Genomic DNA, 12005 nt, shown 5'->3' on the forward strand with positions numbered 1-12005 from the left:
CCGTCCAAGGGCACAATGCATTCAAGCTAGAATCGAGCAAACAGGGCAATGAGTTTTATTTCAAGGAGCGTAAGGAACAGAAGCGCAGAAGTCTTCCTTAAACTATATTTATCATTAGTTAGACCTCATCTTGATTATGCGGTTCAGTTCTGGTCACCTTACAGTAGAATGGATATGAAAATGTTAGAATCGGTGCAGAGGAGGATGACTAAGATGGTTCAAGGGTTACGAAATTTGCCATACGAGGAAAGACTCAAACAGTTTAACTTGCATTCTCTAGAAAGGCGAAGGGTGCGTGGACACATGATCGAGGTTTATAAATGGATGAAGGGCTTTAATAAGGGGGATATTCATAAGGTTCTGTTGGTAAGAGAACCGGGTAGGACACGTAGTAATGGGTTTAAACTGGATAAATTCAGATTCAACAGGGACATAGGCAAAAATTGGTTTACTAACAGAGTGCTAGACGAGTGGAACAGGCTGAGCAGTCATGTGATGAGTGTCAATACAATTCTCACATTCAAAAAGATTGGATAAGTTCATGGACGGTGATATTATGTGGGGTTAGATTCACGGGAGCTTAGGTTCAAAGGAGCTGCCTTGTACAGGCCTACCGGCCTCTTGCAGACTCCTGCGTTCTTATGTTCTTATGTTCTTATATTCCCTCGTTACTTTTGACCTAATAACGCGGTTTCCTGGGGTTTGGTTCCATTCTACACTACTCTCTAATAGGATCCACTATAAGTCCTTGGTATTGATGACCTAGTCCCTGTTGTATAAGGTCAATTATTAGGATAAACTTGTTCGGTAAAATCATTTTTATTTCAGGAGAGTGTATATCTATTTTTTTTTTTTGTCGTTGTTGTTGGTGTTGTCAGCATAACCTAATCCTTTGTGATTGTGTTTCTTCCTTTACGAGAAAAAAATACCTAGTTTTTTTTTTCGCGATCCATCGTGTGGGATCTAGCATTTGGGTAGAAAAAATGTGATGAGTGTATTTTTTATAGTTTTGATGTTTTTTTTCTTCACTTCATTGTCTTAGCATGCTCAAGGATAGGAGTATATGAAGGTTCAATCCCAGCAAAATAATTTTTCTATACCAAAAAAGTGTATGCTTCTTGATGTACTTAGATTCATTATGAGAATTATGTGTGTTATGTTATGCATGGGAGTTTTTATTTTTTGTTTGGTGCCTAGAAAAAATAGAGTTAAAGTTGTAGTTTGAATTGCCTATTTTTTTCTGAAAGCTCAAAATATAACTATCTTTTCTTTCTTCTATATTCTCCCGTAAGCAAATGAATGTGTGGAATTAGTGAAGGTAACACACTTACAATGCTAATATAGAGCTCAAGATTTTACCGTCATCAAAATAATTTTCATAATGTCTGGAAAGAACAAGTGCCTTAACTAGCGAACTCTATTATTCTGTCTGTTCTTTGCAAAAAAAAAAAAAAATCATCCTGTCAATAATTAGCACTTTGACATGCTCTAAATAAATGTGTTATATTGGATTGCATCTACTGATTTCTCAAAAGAGAAAGGAAAAAAGTATGAATAAAATATAAGTTAGGAATGTCTTGTTTTATCTTTGCTCATTTGCTGACGAAGACCAAGTTAGATTTTTACGATCATCTCATCTTCAAGTGTAACTACATTGATTTTCAGTGTCGTTTATATGCATTAAAAGAAAGGTAAGGATTATAGTTAAGTGAGTGTGAGCAGTAAACAAAAATATGATGTATGACCCCGGTAACAGGTAATAGAAGGAGCTGTTGCAAGAAACGTAGCAGGAAGGTAATGGTATGATTAGCAGGAAGGTTGTGGCTATATTCACGCTAAAGGTAGCAGTAACGTATCAAAAAACGCAATGGGGTGCGGCAAATGGGATGTTAAGAAGTGAAAACTCTGTACAACGTAGCAGACATGCTTATCAGAAAGGTTGTGGGAATGTGCACACTAAAGATACCAGAACCTAGCAAAAGGCGTAATGGGATGCAGTAAAAGGGTTGTTAAAAGGTGATGGGGACGTGGTAACAAGGTAGTAGAAACGTTAGAGAAACGTGCATATGATCCACAAAACGTTGCAATATTATTATTATTATTATTATTATTATTGTCCCCCCTTGAGCAAGGGGGATGGGGTGTGTGGTGTGTGAGGTCCTGGCGGTACCCATAATTCGACGATAAAGAGCACTTGCTCATGTCGGGAGGGTCCCTGCTGGCGATTACGAGTCCACCACGTGATCAGGCCGTGGTGAACACACATTTTCAGAGTATTGATCCATATTTACACCAGAAATATGAGGTAACAGGCCATCCAGACACACACACACACACACACACACACACAGACACACACACACACACACACACACACACACACACACCATCACTTCCACCGCCACCACTGACCACCATGACGTGACGAAAGTGGCGACGGAGGCGCTGACGGGGGTGCGTTGATAGGGACGGTGGTGGCGGCGGCGGGCGCCAAAGGGGTTGTTGCAGGTGGACGGGCTGCGGGGGGTGGGTTGGTCAGGCGGAGGTGATGGGGATGGTGGTCACGGTATTGGGCATGGTGGCTTGGACCCCAAAACCAGGACGTTCACCTCAATCAATATCCGCTGGTGCTCTTCGCTCCCAGCGGTCATGGCGGCCGCCAGGGGCGGCGGTGGCAAGTGGTGACGGCGGCGACGACGGGGGAGCGGGTGGGGGAGGGAGCGGTCATAGCGATCAGCAAGGACGTCAAGCGGCAGCGACAATGATGGCAGGCGGGCGCTCTGACGGCGACACTGACGAAGGGGCGGCGCCAGCGGGCGCTGGCGAAGGATGGCGCCGGCGCCGCTGGGCGCTCTGACGGCGATGCAGACGGAGACGCTGACGAAGGATGGCGCCGGGGGGCGCTCTGACGGCGACGCTAACGGAGACCCTGACGAAGGATGGCGCCGGCGCCGGTGGGCGCTCTGACGGCGACGCTGACGGCGACGCTGACGGAGACGCTGACGAAGGGCGGCGTCGGCGCCTGCTTGTCAGCCTGGCTGGCTGGCGCGCGGCGGGGCGAGGTGCTGCCCAGCCCCTCCTTGCCCTGCCCCGCCCCCCGCCCATACTTATCGATCACTTGTGTTTTGAAGAAGGCTCACAAAACGTAACCATGGCAATAGAGTATTTTCACTCACGTGACCTTGTGACATTTTCATGACGTCACGAAGTAAACATGGCTGCCACGTGTGACAATCTATCCTTGCTGGGGGACCAGCGAGTGAGTGAGAGACCGTGCCTCGTTGGGGAATCCTAGTAAATGGAGTACTCCAAATATCATTTTTCGCTCTCTCTGCTGGACAGGATTTATTATGAGAGGATGGTCACTTAAGTCAGGTTTAGTTGCCCTAAAATACGGCAGCTTTACGTGGAAACCAAGGCAAGCATTAGAGGAAGAAATGGCTTTCACAAAGATACACACTGTCTACATACCTAACAATGACTACATGTGCTTCAACAAAGACTTTACCTACATATTTAACAATAAGTGATGCTTCAGAGAGTGCCAACATTCATCTGCACTTGTACTACCACACAAGCTAACCCACTTTTTTTTTTTTTTTTTTTTTTTACAACAAAGGAGGCAGCTCAAGGGCACACAAAAAAAGAAAACAATAATAAAAAAAAGCCCGCTACTCGCTGCTCCTAAAAAAGAAACAAAAGAGGTGGCCGAGAGCAAGATCAAATACGGGAGGAGAGGTGTCCTGATACCCTCCTCTTGAAAGAGTTCAAGTCGTAGGCAGGAGGAAATACAGATGAAGGAAGATTGTTCCAGAGTTTACCAGCGTGAGGGATGAAAGAGTGAAGATGCTGGTTAACTTGGACAGTATAGGGATGAGCAGGAGCAGAAAGTCGTGCGCAGCGGGGCCGCGGGAGGGGGGGAGGCATGCAGTTAGCAAGTTCAAAAGAGCAGTCAGCGTGGAAATATCGATAGAAGATAGAAAGAGAGGCAACATTGCGGCGGAATTTAAGAGGTACACTATCATAAGAATGTAGTGTTGTACAAAAGGAAACAATTGTTATGCCACATTTCCTTTTTTATGTTTCCCGTTCATAATTACTATTTTGAGACTAGTTGTGTTCTTATAGTGATACAATATCATAAGAATGTAGTGTTGTGCAAAAGAGAAACAATTGTTAGAGGAAGAGTTGAAAATAATATCTCAGTGGTGTCTGGCACACCGCACCACAGGTGACAGTTAAATGCCGGCGGGGCATTTAAGAAAAGGTAAGGAGGAAATTTCCATGTTATTTTCTTTATGTGGAGATATTTTTGGGTTCATTAGGCCGAAAATTTTGTTTTCCATTTTTCGTGACCAGGGGGAGTAGGGTGAGGTGGGGGTAATCCGAACTACTAAGGGAAAAATATTTATTAAAAATCAGAAAAACAGCTCTATTGAAAAACATTGGTAGGAAAATATACCTCTGGTACAAGGCTATCTTGGTGATTTTTTTCAAAACTGTAAGAAATATACACGGTTGACAGTTAAGGTTTTTTCAGAGGGGTACGACTGTCCGGATCACCCCCACTATAGGGGGTGTTCCAAACTTGGTAAAGGGGTGATCCAAACACCACCATTTTTACTAATATAATGAATCAGAATATTGTTTTAAATGTTATCCTCAAATAAAATATTGAAAGCAAATGAACTAAGAATATTCAATCACAACAAATTAAACTAGATTGTAATGAATTCACAAACAATTTCATATTGCATACCAGGTAGTATGTATTGGAGGCTTGTATAAAACCAAGTACATTTTATAGTGTTTGGATACATGGTTTTTGTTTGGGATGAGTGGGCATTTAAATGGGATTTAAATAGGGAGTATACCGAACTGTTCGATATACCCCTGTTCCAGATACCCTCGATGTACTTACGTAATGTAGCCAGCCACGAGGAACCAAGAAATGGCTGGACTGCATAATTTTTCAGCAGATATCATGGTAGATACATAGTTGTCACTAATAACAGTCATACCACTGGAATCAGCACACTTTCGCAGTCACGAAACACTATATATGAGAAACGTGAAACATAACATCAAGCATCGAAAAAATCTAAAAATTCACCTGACGGTCTGACGACTCGCGTGGTTAACAAAAGTCTGCCGTCATCTTGAGGCTTCCCATTTTCTTCTTTTAAATTATTGGGCTAACTATTTTATTATTATTTAGGGGGGATATTATGACACCTGTTCGCTACACCCCCTAGGTCGGTATACCCCCACATCACCCTACACACATTGTAACAAAGGTAACCACGAATGGGTTAAATCAACGAAGCAGATAGTAAGATGTCTTAAAGTTATGCAAGTCAAGGTGATGAGAAAACTGTTTGACTCCGGAATGAATCACTACCAAACTTTAGGGACCCCATGCAAGAAATTTTGAATGGTGAAGAAATGGAGAAGGTTAATGAGTTTGAGTACCTTGGATCAGTTATATGTAAGCATGGTGGTACAGAAGGAGAGATAAGAGAAAGGGCATTGCAAGGAAGAAGGGTGGTTGGGTCTTTGGGACGAATCATGAATGGCAGAAGTGTGAGCATGGAGGTAAAGAGGGATTTGAGAAATACAATAATAGTACCAACCCTCACATATGCAAGTGAAACGTGGGCCTGGAATGACAGTCAGAGGTCTAGAGTGCAGGCAGTGGAAATGAGTTATTTGAGGAGTGCTTGTGGTGTGAGTAGAATGGATGGAATGAGTAATGAAAGTGTGTACGAGCGTTTTGGAATGTGTCACAGGGGTGAAGGGAAGAAGTGTGGAGTGGTGGAAGAAGTGCAGCGACAGACTTTAAAGTGGTTTGGCCACAAGGAGCGAATGGAGGAGAGTAAGATGACCAGGAGGATGTATGTGAGTGAGATAGAGGGAGGGAATGCTAGAGGACGACCTCCAGTGAAATGGAGGGATAGGGTGCAGGAGTATGTCAGGGAGAGGGGGGAAAAGATCCTTGAGAAACTTTGAGTGGGCAAGGAGAGTGTCTGGATAGAGAGATGGAAACTCTTCTGTCATGGCCATCCCCTAGCGGGAGCTCCTAGGAGCAGGCATCATAGATGAAAGAATGAATAAATGTAAGAAATGATCCAATTCAAACTATGGAAAGACTGCTACCGTCCACATCTGCCATTTTTATTCGACTTCAAGTCCATTCAGCAGTAGGATAATGTTTTCCTATCTTACCCTTCAATGTTGGCAGCCTCCTGATTGAAGCTGTCAAGAGAGGCCTCAGTCATGTTCTCCAAGTCTTCTGCTTCCAGCTCCTGCAGTTCCTTCTCTCGTAAGCCAAGGCCCTTTACAGAACCTCGAATTCCTTTACCTGTTGAGGCACAGAGAATATCATATTCTTTTCTAATATCTTCCATTTTGTTCAAAACCTGAATATTACTAAATCCATTTGATGTCTTCATAGTGCCCAAAATTAAACAATAACTTTTAACTAAAATAATAACCAGTGTTGATTCAGTGTGGTGAATAGCTGCCAGCCTGCAATGCACCATGTGATATATGAAAATCATAAAAACAATAAGAACCACGTGGTGGTGGGATACACAAATTATTTTGAAATAAACAAAAACTATTGGAAACTCATATCTTTCACATTACTAACTCTCCCTTGAGAGAAATGGCCTGTTGATTTTGAAAATTGTTATCAACCCATAAACTGCTCTACATCTTTCAGGCGCCAGCTTTGGTGACTGCTGTAGCCCTAAACCTTTTCATTTCACATAGCTACCAGAAATTTGTCAAGGCTTGTATACCTTTAATTTTTTGTAAGTAGCTAGCATAGTCTCATGTTGAATATAGCATCTGGTATTACAAGCCTATTGGGTAACAGAAATGATGCTCCTGCTAGTCTTCTCCAATACCCCGACATATAAGACGGCTTCTATCATATATGAAATATATTCATAAACATATTGGCAGTGTATGGCAAAGAGACTGTACACGAAGAGATAGTGGTATGTAGTAATTCCTCGGGCGTGCGGAAGTAGCGCCATCTATTGCAGCCCACCAAAAACGTCACTTTTCAGGGGTAGCTTTACTATTTTTGAAGTACCTGCCACAGCACCCTATCCAGCCTTTACTTATTTTTTTCATTATTGTAAAATGATTTACTAATGGGGTAAAGAAAAATATATTTGTTCTTATGTTTTATTAGGTATTATCTACACTATATCAATTTGTTATTTTAGGAAAAATATGGTGTAGAAAGCATTTGATAATATATATATATATATATATATATATATATATATATATATATATATATATATATATATATATATATATATATATATATATATATAAAATGTGTGTGTGTGTGTAGCAAACATATCCAGTGCTTTAAATACAAGCAAAGCATACAACATTCTATGCATGCTAGATTACTATAATGCCTTTGCAACTGTGGTAACCTGGATGTCACACTGGTCCTGTGTCCCAGGGTAATGGGTCCCCTAACACCACAGGCTCAAGGGCCAATGTTACAGAGATGAGCACTGAGGCCACGCGCTGCTACAGCATATGCCCCCAACCGTACCTTTACCTTTTGCAACATGCTCTTAGCTGAGCAAAAATATCATACTAACTGTACAAGTGCCAGATAATGGCAAGCATTGCATACTGCTTGACAGGGCAGAGAACAAAAGTTTCTAATCATTACAACTGAAATAAACAATGGGAGACACTCAAAGCTTGTTAACTGAACATGACCCGATTTATAACAGGCAAAACCAACAATGGTGCGTTATATACAATGAAAACTGTATAAAAAATGTTGCAAGGCACATCAATATAAGAGCAAAGCACCATAAAACATTCTGAAATACATGATGGAGGACATCAAGAAGGTAACACATGAGTTGTCTTAAATGGAATGCAATAACTTGGTGGTCCTGGGAGACAGCCGAGACTGGAGGTGAAAATGAGATGTAGGACACGATATGATCTCACAAGCTCTGACCTTGGTGTCATGGTCATGAAGATATTAAGCTCAGTAGGCACAACTATGCAGCGGAGGTACATATGATAAAAGCAAATGAGACAAAATAAGGCAACTCAGTGTAAAAAAAATAGCAGGAAAGTTATGCTGCAGTATGTGACACACCAAATTACAGGGCAGAGAGTGATATGTATTTCATAGGCTACATCAGTAAACATGTAGCATTTATTGCAGGAACCACACATTAAAGTTGGATGTAATAAAATCATTTGATATGAAACTCCTTGAACTGTCCAACCAAACAAACCACTCTCTGCCCCCCCCCCCTCCCCCCCTCAAAAAAACATTATTTTTCACAAGGTTTATGAGGCATTAGTCAAGAATATTAACTGCCATTACCTTTTGTCAAAAACATTGCATGCTGTAATACAAACAAGATTACTCCTGGACGCCACATTAATGATGCCAGACACGTGATGATAGACACTTAGTGTGATGAAATTACAAGCTGTATTTTACATTATGAAACCAAGCCAAGTGTCACTGCAGCACATTATTAGGTAAGGCAGACACCAAAAGCTTGTTACCTGAACAAGATTAAATATAACAGGCAAAATCCACAATAAAGCATTGCATACTGATGGCTAGGGAAGAGAACAAATGCTTCCAAGCATTACACCTGAAATAAACAATGGCAGATATTCAAAACTTGTGAGCTGAACAAGACCTGATTTTTAACAGGCAAGACCAACAATGGTGCATTACATGCGATATCTGGCAGGGGATTCCTTGCATTAGAATTGGAAAGTGGCAGACACCTAAAGCTTGTTAACTGAACAAGATCTGATTTATAACAGGCAAAACCAACAATGGTGCATTACATATGCGATATCTAGCAGGGAAGATAAATGATTCCTTGCATTACAACTGGAAAGTGGCAGACACCCAAAGCTTCTTAATTGAACAAGATCTGATTTACAAAGTATATGGAAAAAAATTCTTGGCGTAACAAGAGTAATACTAAATAATGGCAAATCCCACGAAGTTTCTCTTCTTTTGACAAAGCCTGTGCTCTTTGCTGCAGGGCTGTCAGAGTCTGTTTGCTCCAGCCAACATTTACTGAAATACCCCTGAGTCATGAGTGAAGTGTTGAAACTGAAGGCAAGTGAAATACTGTGCTCAGAAATCTATTAGCATTTGGACTTTGATAGTATAAGGCCAGAGCAAACCTCCTTTCTTGTAACCCATATCTTCTACTAGGCTTAGATCTTGGCATCTTGCAGCATGTTGAACCTGACCTCAGAAAAAATCCACCCCTATTGGATCTAAAAAATTGCTGGCTCTGGGCAAAAACTGCCCAGGAGTTGTAACAGCCTGGGCTTTGAGCTGCCTTGCCTCCCGGTGCAGACGGCAGACTGTTGTGTGCAGCAATTTTCACTTTTCATGTCTGAAAATACATGAAAAAATATTTAATCACAATTAATCACAATTCTAAATAATAAAATAGGTGTATGTAATTGCATTATTGTCAGTGCTATAAGGACAGTGAATCTAAGCATTGACATTATGTCTGCACACCAGCTTCGATGGAAGGCTTCACTTAGATTGCCTGACAAGAGTAATATTTTCAGGAGATGGGGGAGAGGATACAACTGGAGATTCTTGACAGATATAATGTCAAGATCTACAAGCACCCATTTACCATATATATCTTTGATGTTCAGTCCATACTAAAACATTTGTCAATGTGTTGCCACACTAAAAATCTAAAAGTTCCCTGTTTCTTCAATGTTAGTCATACCTAAGCCCTGCTAAACCATCCAAGTGAATCAAGAATGAGTTCTGGGCGGCAGCATGAGCCAATACTAAATGGCACCACTATAAAAAAAAATTGCCTGCATCATGACGGGCCTTGGCCGACCGCCAGGCGCCTGAAGAAAACCTACCGGCGCTATAGGCAGGTGGGAAAAAAAATAAATAAATAAAAAAAAAGAAAAAAGAAAAAAAAGAAAAAAGATCACATCAGAAGAATGGACAAAGGTTTGTTAGTGGCACTTCAAGGTTATGCTACCTCTTCAAAGATTGGCCAGTCATGGTTTAAAGTGGAACAGGATAAACAAGAAACAGGTAGATATCTGTGGACACTACTGTTACTATCAATTGCCAGCCAATGGCAAAATTTGAACCTTTGCTATCAAAAACATAAGACCCATATGCTGATCACTCGACTAATCGTAACGGTACTACACCCATAGAAACATAATAAAGAGTTTGAATATATCATTCAAAATTTCAACCTTTTTACATACGTTTTTTTTAAAGATATGAACCCTACTGGTGTAACAGTTAAATATTGAACTCAATTTGTATGCAGAGATGTGAAGTATGTTATTAAGCTGTAATGTTTCCAACACATTAGTTGTGATTAAAGCAACATGGAATAGTAACTAAAGAGGATAAATTATCACTGAGAACAAGAGGTTCCTTACTATATTGTGGTGAGCTTGATGGCCGAGTCGAGTTTCCTCCAACCCCATCAAGTTCACACCCTGTTGAGAGGCAATTTTTTAATCAAAGTGAAAAATGGATGCAAATGGTCACTAAAACTAGTTATTATACTTGGTGTCACAAATTTGGGCAAAGAATTTAGGGAAGGACTCCCGGACTTGGCGTCACTGATGAGGTAAATGATCTCGTGCACTCATTGGGCTATAATATATACATTGTTATAATGTGTATTATTGTCTTGTTACTATATATTACCTACTGATAATGGAAATACATGTCAGGATTAATCATCAAATACAAGGAAAAAAGAATCATGTATGGAAATTGTGAACTTTTAAGTTCATGTAACAAACAAGGTTTATTATACACAAAAAGGTTGGATACTTCAGATGTAAAAGATTTTTGGATATAACATCACCCCCTTCCTCCATATTGGTTCTTTAAAGCAAGGGTTGACTACAGCTGATTATTATTTGCGGCAGGTTACACGACACTAAATTTTTTTAGTGCAAACCATCTGGAAATCAATGATCATTATAAGGAATACTTCTCATGAGTAGCTACTAAAACTTGATAACCTAGAAGGATGCACCATCAGACTGTAAAGGATAGATATATTATAAGACATAGCTACATTGGTGGATCCAAAGGGGGGCCCAGGCCCCCCCCAATGTTCCTGAGTGATACAGGAAAACTAGCTCAAAAGCGCGCTGCGGCTAAAACAATGCTTTGGCACAAAGTCCAGGCCGTTATACCCATTGATTTAGGTCACTCCACCAGTTTTTCAAGACCAGGACTGCCGAGAATGGCTAATCGGTAATGCTAATGCTCCTTCCACCCGCAAAAAGTCTGACGTCCTCCCAAAAACTCATTTCCTGGATCTGCACCCAAAGATGGTTCAGTGATCATGGACAAAAAAAAAATGTTAAGACAATCAATATCCAATCATTTCAGAATACATAAATCAGCATCCATATGAAGGAATTCTACAACTTAAAAGTGACGTTGAGCAGGGCATGTGTTAAGTGACTTGCACAGTCTATTTTGTGAAGTCATAATTAGATTAATAACACAACAATCAACAAACACTAGATGAAGTATTCATACCAAAATCAGTACATGGAGCTGGTGCACTGCAATGGGAAGCACATTCCTGCAGCTCACCAAGAGGGTTGAATGCTGCCATGTACTTCAGGGGGGGTGGCTAAATGTCTTCACCTTTGGCCTCTTTCTTGGACTTTCCCCCTTCAGCTGCCACATTCTCTTGGATGATATCGGACGTGTTCGGATCTGTTGGGATGTGGTTGTGTTAGATGTGGAATAACATACGACAGTGGAACATGGAAGGAAAGAGTATGTCCACACAGTAAAATACAGAAAAAATTCTTTGGATACTGAAAGGATGTACGGGGATAACTGGGTGAGAAGGGAGAGAGATGCAGATTTTTATGTTAAAGAGCTAGTTACACCAATGAAGACTTAAGGCATACACATTCAGAAAGACCACAAT

The 12005-nt window shown here is 40.9% G+C and overlaps 1 long non-coding RNA gene across 1 annotated transcript; it reads right to left on the reverse strand.

Annotated features, from left to right (window-relative positions):
* Positions 1–7363: 7363 nt before the first annotated feature.
* LOC126981141 (uncharacterized) lies at positions 7364–11974 on the reverse strand. The gene is made up of 3 exons (XR_007733786.1): positions 11603–11974; positions 10477–10536; positions 7364–9434 (listed from the first exon to the last, which is right to left on the reverse strand). It is a non-coding gene; the product is annotated as an uncharacterized LOC126981141 (long non-coding RNA).
* Positions 11975–12005: the final 31 nt, after the last annotated feature.

Source organism: Eriocheir sinensis, chromosome 46, assembly GCF_024679095.1.
Source record: "Eriocheir sinensis breed Jianghai 21 chromosome 46, ASM2467909v1, whole genome shotgun sequence".
In the NCBI taxonomy this organism is placed as follows: Eukaryota; Metazoa; Arthropoda; class Malacostraca; order Decapoda; family Varunidae; genus Eriocheir; species Eriocheir sinensis.